This window comes from Stenella coeruleoalba, assembly GCF_951394435.1.
Source record: "Stenella coeruleoalba genome assembly, chromosome: 10".
NCBI classification, from domain to species: domain Eukaryota; kingdom Metazoa; phylum Chordata; class Mammalia; order Artiodactyla; family Delphinidae; genus Stenella; species Stenella coeruleoalba.
The window spans coordinates 82,231,133-82,245,172 of record NC_137156.1 but is presented as its reverse complement, the minus strand read 5'-3'; the positions used below and the strand labels follow the sequence as shown (position 1 = coordinate 82,245,172).

At 42.5% G+C, this 14,040-nt stretch overlaps 1 protein-coding gene across 9 annotated transcripts in view; it reads left to right on the top strand.

The window, feature by feature from the left end:
- The window catches only part of SUCLG2 (succinate-CoA ligase GDP-forming subunit beta), a 434,144-nt gene that overhangs the window by 347,461 nt on the left and 72,643 nt on the right, over nt 1–14,040 (top strand). Inside the window, exon 14 of one of the 9 annotated variants that reach the window (XM_079935030.1) lies at nt 3,742–3,811. The exons of the other annotated variants lie outside the window; for them this stretch is intronic. The gene's annotated coding sequence lies outside the window, so the exon portion shown is untranslated. Of the gene's footprint in view, nt 1–3,741; nt 3,812–14,040 lie in introns of those variants that run through there. 9 annotated transcript variants of the gene reach the window in all.

Sequence of the window (14,040 nt, the reverse complement as noted above, 5' to 3'; positions counted from 1 at the left end):
TACAGGAGTTTTTAATAGATCCACAGGGGCTGGTGTTTCACAGACTGCTCTCTATTTTTACATCTTTACAGGGAAGACACTATTCCTTACAGCTAAGCATACTTGCTGGAAGTTTGGCCTGCTTTCTCTCCTCTTGCCTCTGCGTAGACGAGAAAACATAGAGCAGAGGCCTTGACGTGTATTTCATCCATGGGTATGAGGATAGTTGCTTCCACTCTGTTCTACTCTCCAACTTTTCTAATTGTCTCTTATCTTTCAGGCAGCATCTCCTGCCTTATCCCTCAGATTCACCCCTCCCTTCCTTCCCACACCCAGAGCACGTCCACATCCCTTCAAACCTCAGTCTCAGCTTCAGGTAAACGGCAAGTATTTTTTGTGAACCAGACACTAGGCACTGGGGATTCAGGAGTGAAGACTAATGTAATCTGACCAGAGCAGTGGTTCTCAACCCTAGCAGCATGTTACAATCACTGGAGGGGTGGAGGAGGGAGGAGGTGGGGAGCATTAAAATATGTCAGTGCCTTGGACCTAGGACCAGAGAGTCTGATTTTATTGATTCTTCACTATTGGAGGGGGAGTTTACAAATAAGGCAGAGGAGTAAGCTAGAATGATCCACGTAGTAATCAATCCGACTCAGAGACATTGGTATGAACTTATGTTTGGTTTAGTACAAAGACAGTTTCATCCAGATAGATAAACAGATAGATGCATATATATTCACATATACATCCTTGCTGTGTCAGCTAAGAGGACCTAGAAGCAATGATACCCCAGTAGCAACAAGTACACCTAGACCCAGATCTTGGTGTCGAATACCATTCTCCAGTAAAAGGAACCGGAAATCTTTAGAGAAATGGCTGATTTTAGGGCTGGGGCAGGAAATATACAAGATGAGCCTGGAGCATCTTGTACTGTCAGAAAGTATGGAAGAACACAAAAATAAAACACCCTAAAACCCCACAATGATGAAGGTATGTCAAAGCGGCACTGAAAGAGCTCCCAGGGGCCAAAGCTAAGACAGTTTGAGCAAGAAAAGAAATAAAGTAGTACTGGATGATAACCCACAGTATAAAGTAGATATCCATAAGTCCATACTGGCATACGTAAAGGACAGAATAAAATAAATAGGGAGAAGAGATTAAGGAGAGAACTCTCCCATGCGGAAGAATTCCAAATAATTTATGGTCGTGCTCTCCCCTCAACAAGGTGGAGCATACCTCCCCATTCCTTAAGTATGGACTGTGCATAGTGACTTCTTTCCAAAGAGTATTTGCACTGTGGACAGGGAGGAAAAGAGTAACTTTACAGTGAAGAAACCTGACAAGTAGTACCTCAGCCAGCCAGGTGATCAAGGTTAACATCAATAATGATAAGTCTTACTGAGTATATACCGTTGACATGATATGATGCAAATGGCACTTTACCTCTGTGATCTTCTTCCTAAAAACCATAACTTCAAACTAATCATGAGGAAAAGTCAGACAAATACCAACTGAGCGACAGTTTATAAGTTACCTTACCAGTACTCCTTGTAACTGTCACTGTCATAAAAAAAAAAGGGAAGTCTGTCTGACAAACTGTCTCAACCAAGAGGAGCCTAAGGAGACATGACATACCATGTAAAGTGACATCCTTCTTTAAGTAACACGTTTCTCTAATAAAATTGAGAAGGATTTAGTTGAAGCAAAAAAGAAGTGTGTTGAAATCAATCATGATTAAATGATCTCTAAGACGACCACTGTTAGTGTTTTGATAGTCTTTATTTTCCACCATAAAACTGGGATCATGCATCACCTACAATTTTGAAACCTATTATTCATGAATGGTCTGTTATGAACTTTTTCCCATTCCATAAATAATCTTCTTAAAGCATAAAATGAGAACTTTAATAGCTGGATGGTGTTTAATTGCTAAATTTGCTCAAGAATATAGGGAAGGAGGGGAAAAGGCAGGATAAAGGGGAGGGAAGAAATAGGCGCAGTTGTAGGTGGTGGCAGTGGCTATAGCATTGGATATCAGGGGTGGTGGACTTGGTGGTGTGGTGGGAGTTTGGCAGGCAGAGGGAAAACTAGTTCTTCTGGCTCCTCCACTTCTCTGCAGACAAAAGGACCTAGAGAGATCATTTCAATGTTTCTCCTTTTCCACTGCAAATCAGGAGGAAGGCTATTTACCAGCAAGTTGAACAGCATCTTCAGTGCCGTGTTATTTCTTTGTCTCATTAGATAGATATTCCAAGGCTCAGAAATTAGTCGGGAGGTATTGAATAGCTCGGTTATGTCTTCGTAGAACTTCAGCTTTTTCAGTTCAAAGCCACTTTCTGGCCCATTTGTAAAATGGTAGAGTGTTTCTAGGGAAGAACTAATGGAGAGAATTCTGGTTTCCCTGCCTCTCCTCCATGTATATTAAAGCACAGAGTGATGGGCAAGATATGGCAGTTGACCCCATGTTGCAAATCTTCCATCAGTTTCTACCCTCCCTCCCCCAAAATCAAGTTCCACAGTCCCCAGGCATACTCTTTCTCCACAGAACAAATTTTACTTGAGATATACTAAGTAATCTTGCGTAGGTTTGTAGTTAGGGCAATGCTTATATTTCTTCCTTAACCAATTAACTGGAAGCAGAAAAAGAAAGGCTTTACAAAAACCAGTTGCTGGGGCCCAAATTCTGTGATATCCCTTTTGGGCATTTGGAAGGAAAATTGAAGGGAAAACTTTATGTGAGTGGGTTGCTGTGAGTGAAGACTTATTTTTGGCTGGCATAACAAGGACATTTAGAAAACAACGAGTGTTTACATGTAGAGTTAGCGAGGCAGTCACGAAAGTGTGGGACCAGTGTGGATCTGGGGTTTTGAATAGCATGTGGGTGACTGCTGACATTTGAGAACTTTTATCTGGGGTGGATTACAGATGTAGCAATTATACATGTAGGCATTTTAATTGGCATTTAGTAATGCCAAGTCAACAACTGATTCAATTTGGTGAAAAAAATAATCCATGAGTTGATCTGTCCTTTTGAGAAAGATACCATAGGATCCTGTTGAGAAGTATTTCTGGGTGTTAGGGAATGTATGTGACCACTGGAAACCAACCTTTTTGAAATGCTAGAACTTCAAAATTATGTTGTTTTTTGCTATAGAGAAAATTTCAGAATCCAATGAGTCCATCTTAAATTCCATCCCAGGAAGGTTAGTTAGAAAAATAATTTAAGCCTTTTCTTAAAAGTTATTTTAACTCTTGAGAGATTGAAGAAAGGAATCAGAAGGTTTAGATTCAAATCGTCACTTTGTTACTACCTTGCTATGCAACAACAGCAAAATACAGAATTGCAGACAATTGTCTGTCAGTGTGGTAAGTGCTGGTGATGTAGGAACAGAAATTTGGTGTTCGAATCCTTGCTCCCCCACTCCTTAGCTATGTGACCACGACCAAGTCAGAGAACTTTTCTGAACTTCAGTTTTCTCTTCGATAAAGTGAGAATACTGACAGTAAGTACACGCCTTAACAACCTCTACCATGTTGTCATAAAGCCAAAAGTAGATAATGTAGTTACAGTGTGAAATGCTGGCACTGACCCCAAACTGGTGCTGCTTTGTGGTTCTAGTTCTGATCTAGGAAGATCTGAGAACTCAGAAATGCGTCATTTAATAATAAGTTGCTTTTTGTTGTTGTTGTTGTTGTTGTTATTCACACAAAGCCAAACTAACTCTGTCCCTAGAGTAAAAGGAAAAACTTTGTCTGTAGGCATTGTCCCATGTTGGAGGAGGTCACACTGAGCACGTGACCACCAGTTGACCCGTGAACTGGACCCGGGCAGACTGAGGCTCCTCATGCCCTCCTCTATCCTTGGAATGTCTCTTCGCCCTGTTTCTCCCACAGTGGGAAATGTTCCAAGGACATAGCCTTGAGAGAGTAAGGTGTCGTTGAAACCATCTGGACTGAGTATGTGACTGAATCTAGTTAAGATTTCTATATACCCTTTTAAGATTTGGTGGGTGGGTACAGAGATCTACTTCTCTTGTGCTCACTCAAGACAAGCCTCACAAAGTAAGTTCCCTTGCTTGTTAAAACCTGCCACCTACCAACCTGGAGTGGTCTGCGTCTTTCTTTGGTCTCTCCTTGCCCTCTGTGTGTGGGGGGGGTGCAGGCAGTCCGCCAACCAACACACCACCAGAGCACCAAGGAGGTGTTCAGAAAGGTAAAGGGTTTCCAGTGAAGGCTTAACTAGGCCAGGCACTCTGTTTAAGTAGGAGAGGTCATTTGTGGCTACATAGGAAGGTCTTGAATTCCAAGGTAGTGCAGTGAATAATGCCTAGGCCTGTATTCTGGTTGGCCTAAGGGCTAGGGAGGGGGAATCTTCCCTGGAACACTCTGTCCATGAGTAACCCTGAGGTCCTTACCAAGAAGGCAGCATCCACTGGGCTGGGCCAGACCCCACAGCCCTGACACGTGGAGAAGGCCAAGGGTTCCCACAACCAGGGCTCCCAGGACATGGGTTCTAGGACCACCCGGCCCCATTTTGGATTGCCACTTAAATCTTTTTAATTTATACACTCTTGCCTTACATTTCCCACCACTAAAGTATAAGCTCTTTGAAGACAAGCATGTGACTTGTTCATTAGCAAGAAAGCATGTGGCAAATGAGGATAAAATATTTGATCTGGAGTTGGAAAAACAAGGTGCAAATCTCATCTCCAAACAATGAATTTCTCCAAACTCATTAGCTGCATGATTTTAGGCAGGAAGCTCTTAAACCCCCCTGAGCCTTATTTTCTGCTTCTGGATAATGGGAATTATTGTAGTCTCCAACAGGATAATTCAGTTTTGTTCAAATCTACTTAGTATTTGCACTATACGCTGTGTCTTGATGCTTTATATGTGTTCACTCCCGAAGACTCAGTGAGGTGCAGTATTATTCCATTCTGCAGGTACGATCATTTGCCATTTTACAGAAACACTGGAAAACCCTGGGGCTCAGCCCTTGGTAGTTCTCAGCCCTTTTGTCATCTGCCCTTATGGCTTTAAACACCATCGGGATGCTAAGGACTTCCAACTTAATATATCAAGCCCAAACCACTCCCCTGAACCTGGGACCCACTGCCCACTCAGTATCTAATAGGCATCTGAACATGGCCTAAGGTGAGTCCCTGATATTCCCCCTAAAAGTTCTCTTTTCCAGCTATACCTTCTCGGTAAGTAACTCTGTTCTTTCAACTGCTCAGGCCAAAACCCTTGGAGTCATCCTTGAATCTTGAGTCTGACCTCCCACGTTCAATCCATCAAAAACTCCTGTCAGCCCTCCCTCTAGACCCCTCTTGTCTGGGCTTCTACCACCATACCACCACCCCCTAGACCAAGCCACATCATCTCTTATCTGGATTTATTGCAAGAACCTCCTGACTGGTCTCCCTTCTTCTGACCTTGAACCATGATGGTCTGTTCTCCACACATCATCTCGGGGGATGCTGCTGGAAGGCGATTAGAAGACATGCCCCCCACGCTCTGCACCCTCTGATGGCTGCCCATCTCATCAGAGTAAACTCCGAGTCCTCACGTGACATGAGGACCGACATGACTGCTGCCTCCCCCTGGCCCCTCGGGGTCCATCTCCTACCAGCCTTGAACCTCCTTGGCCCTTCGCCAGCCTTCTTGCAGCCAACACACCGGGCACATTTCCTCCTCAGAACCTTTGTGCTCACGGCTCCCCCTGCCTGAGGTTCTCTGCTCCCAGGTAACCGTGTGGCTCCTTCCCTCACTGTCTTCAGGCTCGTCTTACACTTTCTTGGCGAGGCCTGTCCTGGCCCCGCTTTCTAGAACACCAGCCCTAAAGCACCCTACTCCACTTCCAACCCCCTTCCCTGTTGACCTTTCTCCTAACATGCATCATTGCCTAGAATATTACCTATTTCCTTTGTTTATAGTCTGTCTCTCCCTCTAGGATGAGAACTCCACAAGAACGAATGTGTCCCCAGTGTCCAGAACTGTCCATGACCCTTAGTAGATGCCCAATACATATTTTTGGAATCAGTGAATAAGGAAACCAAACCTCATGGAGATCAAGAAATTGTCCACACTCACAAAGGTCTAAACAGGCAGTCTGAGGCTTAAGTTCTCTCAGAGATGGGGAAAGGCAGGATTCAGGCCCGTCTGGTTTTGGTCCACTCATTTCTGAAAGCCCCTGAAGTGCTATTCTTGCCAAAAAAGTGTTTTTAGAACTCTCAGCAAGGGTGCCCCTGTGAGAAAGACCCGCTGGGGTGCTTGGCGCATAGTGCGCTGACACTGCTAACTCCCCGAGTTCCAAATTCATAGCCCTTGACATGGCCTGTCAGCTTCCACTGCCTTCAGTTCTAAATGTGTATGATCTTAGCATAATTAGCCCAGTTTTTGTCATTCCACAACTGCTAAGTATGCAGTGGCTGTGGTGTGTTATGGCTCCTCGTGGATGCAGATGACATATCATGAAATATTTATTAAAAAAACAAGTGCAGGCTTTCTTAATTATTACCACTGACTGCTTTCCCCTCCAAGTCCAGGAGAGGTGAGTCTGTGTTCAGCAGAACTGCTTGAATATGATAATTTCCTTTTGATCTTTCATTTTCCTCCTATGCGTTGGGGTGCATTTTATGGCTTCTTTGAAAAGCTCCACTCAGCTTCACTGGCTGCTTGTTTATTTTCCCCAATCTGCAGTGCCTTTTGTTTTATCATTTACATTTCTTAGGCTGTTTCAGATGAGTAAATACTGCCCCAGCTGCTCTAGCTTAAAAAAAACTATTATTGCTCGTTAACTCTCTCTGCTAGAATTAGCTGGAAAATACGCACTAGGATTGTTTCCTGCTTTTGTGTATTAATATTTTAAAAAATCATTTTTTTCTCTGGGATCCCTGAAGCTTATTCTTCGGAGTGGAGAGAGAGATCTTTGGACTCAAGTCCCTGACTTCAGGTCATTGTTACAGAGGACCCCTTTATCACTTAAAGGAATTGCTAGTTCTTGGGTGGGCAAGTCAGAAAGTGAATGTGCTTCAGCTTTTCACGGGCCCCCTGGAGCTTGTAGGAGGAGAATAGAGCCGTTGAAGCCACTTGGTTTACGTCTTCTTTTCATCCTGGGCCCAGACATCCCTTCTATCTTGTCCCTGTTTCTTTCCTTCTTTTTCTCTTGTTTCACAGCTCCCTTCTCAAGTGAATATGAGAAACTCATTTAATGAATTTTCACGTGTGACACAGCCCAGGGTGCCCCACCTCCACAAAATGCCACCAGAGGATGGAAAGCCTGTTCCGCATGAGAATCATAAGCACATGACTAGGCAGCCACATTAAAGCATCCCTCAAGTTTCCTTTGCCCTTTCTCCACTGTCGTAAGCCTGCCTCCTTTTTGGAGAAGCCAAGGAAATTGGAATGGGTAGAAACTTTGGCATGAAGATCTCAAAATACTCATTTATACTCACCTAATGAGGGAAATAAAAGCTAGCCCATTTCGTAGATGAAAAAGCTAAAGAATGGAAAAGCCAAGATCTAAAAATTCAAGTGGAAACTGAGGGTAACTAGAGGGTGTATTTAATACATACCAAAGAATACATGTAATGCAGAAAGGCATAAAATACAATAACAAAATGACTAGACCAGTACTCGTACCATTGTATTCACCTGTAGATAGCCCCAGAGCTAACTACTATCCTACTTTTTGTGTTTATTATTCCTCTGCTTTTTACCAAATAGTATTAGTACCTTTGTATATATTTCTAAGCGATATATTATTTCATTTTTACTTTCAAGTCCTATAAATGGTAACATTTTGGAAGTGGTTCTGTGACTTAACTTTTTTCACTAACATAACACAACCCCATCATAACCAATACATGTTGTCCAAAAAAAATTCAAGCACATAAAATGCAGGGTCACGTTCCTTGCAGATTAATGAAATGATGAGTGCAAACCTGAAAAGCTCATCGGCTAGAGTTCTGGAAGTCCAGACCCACAGTTCAAATCCACCCTGGTCCTGCCTGCTCCTGGTGACAGTTGCCTGCTCCTTTTCAGTGTCAGTGGGGACAATTCTGCAGTCTTCATCACCACTGGGAAGAGAACCAGTTGGCCGGCACTGGACTGTTTTTAGGTCACTGAGATTTGTGTTTTGGGTGCTGGTTTTAACTATCCTCATCAATAAAGCCTCTTTCCATTCAAATGACTGTGTTCAGATTTTTGCCTTCTCTGTCTCTTGATCAGCCTCACTAGGGATTTGTTGACTTTATTAGTCTTCTCAAAGAACTGACTTTGGCTTAACAAATGATCTTTATTTAAACGTTCTGTTTTTATGTCATTTAAAAATTCCTCCTACTTTCCTTAAATCCGTGTGGTTGTTGTTTTCTAAATCCTTTAACTAGTTGCTTGGTTCATTAATTTTCAGCCTCTTCTTTTATTATGTAAGCATCTAGAGCTACACATTTTCTTGAAGTACTAGTTTTGGTCCATTTTGCAAGTCTTGATTTGTGGTTATATCGGTCAGGATAGTTTAGATATGTTGCAGTAATGAACAGCTCCTAACAATAAAGGTTTTTAACAAGTTCCCAGTTTATGCTGATGATGCTGGTTCGTGGACCACACTCTAAGTAGCACTGATTTAAATTCAGTCTTTTCTCCTTACTAAATGGAAACTTAAGCTAGTAACAGCTATGAAATAAACTATGTATCTTATGCTGTGAAATAGATAAGTATCCTCTATTTTTTAAAATTTTTATTGGAGTACAGTTGATTTAGTGTTGTATTAGGTTCAGGTGTACAGCAAAGTGAATCAGTTATACGTATAGTATCCTCTATTCTTGAATTCACTTATTCCTTTTTAATTGTCTCTTCAGACATTCTCTTGGGGCTTCTCTTGATGGTGTCGTTTCTTCTTTCCAGGTAGGAAGATTAAGAGACAGAAAGAGATTTCTCCCCAAGGCAGTAGCAGGTATTTGGACCTGGATACTGGCCTCACATGGCCTTATTCAGAGGTCTGGACCACACATGAAGGCCATTCAGAGAGCTCAGGGGTATGCCATTCTAGTATGCCCTCATCACTTTCCCTGACCTACTTCCCACTTCCCACCTTGAAAGGCCACAGCAAATTGAAATTCTATTTTATAGGCTAAATCTCACAATAGCTACCATGCCTCCCTCCCACTTAAATGGGTTTCCTTCCACAGAAGTCAACATTGGGGTATCTTATAATCCTACTTCAGCCGCTGATGGGATCTGACGTGGGCACCTGCGTCAAAGGCAGCCCAGTTGAAAGTGCCATGCAGCAAGAATAATGAGGATTGAATGGACTACTCAGGTTCTCATCCCCTGAGGCCAGATGTATTGTAGTTCTTGTTCCTCCCATGACACCAGCTTATAAGGCTTTTCGTGTTCACAAGGTTGAAATCTCTATTGCAGCAGGAGAGTTAAGAGGAAAACTAATGTTTTCCAAACCTGTGCTCAAAGGGACATAATGTTTGATTGTTCAAAAGGCAGAGGCATCCAAGGATAAGCAGTAGGAGAGGTCTACCCCTGGGAAGAGATGAGTATTCTTTTTTTTTTTTTTTAAATATATTTATTTATTTATTTTTGGCTGCGTTGGGTCTTCGTTGCTGCACACGGGCTTTCTCTAGTTGTGGTGAGCGGGAGCTACTCTCCATTGCAGTGCACGGGCTTCTCATTGCAGTGGCTTCTCTTGTTGCGGATCACAGGCTCTAGGTGCGCGGGCTTCAGTAGTTGTGGTCTGCGGGCTCCAGAGCGCAGGCTCAATAGTTTTAGCGCCTGGGCTTAGCTGCTCCGTGGCATGTGGGATCTTCCCGGACCAGGGCCCGAACCCGTGTTCCCTGCATTGGCAGGCAGATTCTTAACCACTGAGCCACCAGGGAAGCCCCGAGATGAGTATTCTTAAATTGCCTGCCGGGTGATCATAAAGAAGCAAAAATGTGCATGTTATTATTGTTTTCACAGGGTTTATGGACAAGGCACCTTCTCATTACCTGTCTTGGGACTGTACTCACACCGGCCACGTTGGTACGCCATTGTCAGGCTTCTCGGGGTTGATGGTGGGGTTGATGAGCAGGAGCTGGGCTCCTCTTCCTTGGGATGATAAGGGAAGGACCATCCTCTCCCACACAGCTCACAGGAGGCAGACCTATAATAAAGGCGGCATGTGTGTGTCTACCGAGTGAGCACTATATGCTGTGGCCTTGGGAGCTGAAATCCAAAAGGGAGTGGATGCCATGAGCATCTCTGAATGAATTATAGGAGTTTAGTCAAGGAACATCCTAGCTGCCACCCACAATGCGTATGCACATCAGAGGCTCTTTCCCAAGTTTACTGGACTTCCATAGATTCCAGGGCACTTATTCATCCATTTCTCCAAAAAGATTAAGATTTTCTACCAATATGGTGGTGGGGCATGGGAGAAAGTGCTACTAGATTTTATTTTACTTAGAAAAAGTAAGGAATTTGATGTTTCTTGTGTCTGTGTGTCAAGAGGCAAAGTCTCATCTACTAAGCTGTTTTGCATATTTCCATATTTATTTTTATAATAACCCCCATGGCTTGAGGAAAGCTGAGTGATCCTTTATTCCTTGAAGCTAAGAGGGGCCGAACTGACTCAGAAACATATTTCAAAATGAGTCTCCCTCAAACAGCTGTTTGCTGTTTCATGTCAAAGGGGGAATTACCCAATTACACATGGAAGTTAGTGCCTCAGAAAATGAATTACCAGCTCCAATTCTTTCTTTCTAATGGTATCTGGCAGGCTCCCTTTCCTGTGAGACATTCTGGGCAATACAGAGTGTGAACCTGAGCCAATGAAAGGACAGGTGGGTTCTCAGGAGAAGGGAGGAAAATAGGGAAAGCAAAAATTATATTTCCACAAACATAAGAGTATCCTTTTCTTTCCTTCCTGCTGAGCAAATGGCTTATTTGGAATATCATGCATTTCCCTGTAACCTGTCAGAATCTTCTGGACAGCAAGCCACATACCTCCTGCAGTGAGACTTACATCTCCTGATAGTTGCCAGCCTAACCTGTGTCCCCAAAAATAGCATCAATGCCTCCTTGAACTTGAAGTCATCATCAGGTGACTGCAGGGCTCCCAGAATTCTTTAACAGTAGGATTCCAGAAGCTCCTGTTTTCCTATATTTGGTAGATGGATTTTTCTTCCAAAACAGGAGGGAAGTCACAGAATGTGGATGTTATGATCCCTGATTAAGAGTCCATTCAGGGCTCTAGTGAGAAAGATCTCAATTCTCACTTTGATAATCAAATGCTCTTCCTCATCCAGAGAATTAAGGTTTGGCCATAGCAAATGTATCAATTCAGGCAGTCTCTTAAATAAGGCTGAGAAGTAGTCTATTTTCTGAGTTCACTCATCTTCTTGGGGCATCTTTCTCTGGTCCCAGTCCCCCCTGTTTTCTTGGAGCCAAAAAAGAACCCGCTCCCTCCACGCTGGCCTTAACTTTTTTTGACACTCTTCCTTCTCTGAAAGCTACACTGAAATTAGCCTAGATTGACTTACTCAATGCTGGGACAAATTTAAGATTAGGCATTAATGGCTGCCTTATTTATTTATCACTACTTAAAATCAACCCAAAATTTAGTGACTTCATTAGCAATGTTGATATATTCCCTCTGCCAGTTGGTCAGATTTCGGGAAATGTATCAGATGGTTAGTTCTCGGTAGAGTCTCTCATGTAATTTCGGTCCCATGCTGGCTGGGGCTACAATCATCTGAAGTCTTGACTGGCGCTGAAACGTCCACTTCCAAGATGACTCATTCACATGCCTGGCAGTTCGGTGCTGGCTGTTGGTTGGGGGCTTCAGTTCCTCTCCACAGGGTTGCTTGAGTATCCTCAAGGCATGGCAGCTGCCTTCCCCAATATGAGCGATCCAAGAGAAAGGTGGAAGCTGTAATGCCTTTTATGTTCTAGCCTTGGAAGCCACTTGCCCCTTCCACTGTATCCTGCTGGTTGAGGCACTTACAAAAGTCTGCCCAGGTTCTAGGGGAGAGAACACCAACGCTACCTCCTGATGGAGCAGTGTCAAAGACACATTGTAAGAAGAGCATATGGGATGAGATATATATTATTGCAGCCATTTGGGGGAAAATATAATCTACCATAATGGATGATAAAAATTTAATAAGCATCCTAAGGATAACAGCTGGAAATAATAGTTAATTATTAAGTTTCTGAGTGTACAAAGCTTTACCACAAAAGCCTGAATATATAATGTTAGAAAGTAGGGTTGTCTCTTGCAATGTAATTAGACCAGCAACCAGAAACTGTCTATGGGAGATTCAGAAATGAGTGAGATTTAGGACCTGATTTGGGAGATCTCACCAGTGTGAAAAAGAAGGCAAAATATTAACATTTACAACTTCAGAATGTTCCACTCTTCTTTCCTTCCCACAGTTGCTTAAAATAAAAGTTCTGAGATAGATTTTGCCTAGGGAAGCTCTGACTTCATAAGACAGGCTCTTTGGGCTTTGGGGGATGCAGACCTGGGAGAATGGGGCTGGCACAGTGGGGTGGAAGTAGAGAGTGAATTGGGAGGAAGGAAGGCAAAGATAAAGGATTTAGGCATACAGTCACGAGCTGGTCTACTTAACCAAAGGGAGTGAGAAGAAGAAAAGGGCACTTTGTCCTGGGTTAAAGGAGCAGTTGGGACTGTACTTTGGAGGTTATTACAGGACAGTTGTTGGCTGTGAGGGTGGAAGAGGAATGAGAATTTCGTGTGTTTGGACCGTGCATCTGCTCTTCTTTAATATTCTTGATAGATTTGAGCAAAGAATGGGATTCTTTTTAAATTAGTTTTGCCCACTGAATTGTGCTTTTAGAATGGGATTCATCCCAAAGACTGAACCACTTGGGTGTCAGGGTTAAAGAACCAAGAAATTAAATGTGGGGTTAAAAGTAAGGTCTCTGAACTCACACAGATCTGGGTGTATATCTTGGCTCATAGAGTACTAGCTGTGGGGCTTGGGACCAATAATCCCCCTTCTTTGGACCTCAGTTTATCCCCAGTCAAATGAGGTTATGTGTTTCTAAGTCTTTTCTATTAAAATGCTAAGTCTCCTCTAGCATTTTAAATACTAGACCTGATGCAGCCCCAAATCATATGACTTCTTATAGTTTGGCATCCAGGCAAAATCAGGGCTTTGAAACATAGAGTCCCCGAAACGGATTAATAAGAGAAGTCGCCTAAAATAGAGGTTCTCCAGCAAATCCAGGGCACAGGACTCCTCATTCAAGGCAATTAAAGATTTTCAGCCTTCCTGTGGAAACTGGGACATTCCACCTGGCTCCTTGGCTTCTATCTGACGTATCATTCACATCAGGGAGAAAAATAAGTTGTAAAAGAAGCAAGTAGAATTTCTTAAACAGAACAAAACAAAACAAAATCCAAACTCTCTGATATGTCCTGATTAGGTTTTAACTATTTTTCAAAGATATGTAAAGTGAAAGCAAAGATGGAAACTGAGGCAAAGTTTTGTTTGGTAAAATATTCAGGGTTTTTTTTTTTCATATTTCTTAAGCCTTAGTTAAATGGCATTTTCTCCCCTTTGCTATAAAAAGAAGGAGTTGCAATGTGATTCATACACAATTTGAATTTATTTTTGAAATTATTTTTAAAGAGTCTACTTTTTTCCCTATCGTCTTTCCTAACCTGTAGGGTTATGCTTGAATCTAGAGTCTTAGGTTGCTGACGGTAACAATGATAGTAACTGAATATGAAAAACCTGCAATATTCTGAAGCCCTCTTAAATCCTCAAATTATTTATTTCTTCCCTCTCTTCTTTTTCCTTCTTCTCTTTCTCTAGGCATCATTTTTATCATTTTTATGACCATTGTCTCTGCCATTTTTTGAGCCTGTCGTAAGGCTTAGAACTTTTCATATATTCTCTAATTTTTATGACAACCCTCTGAGTCTCATTATTAGCTCCAGTTTAGAGGTAGGAAAATATAAACCCAGCATGATTAATTAACCTGTCCAAGATCCCACAGCCTGCAAAATGGTAGAAATAGGATTTGTAATTCCAA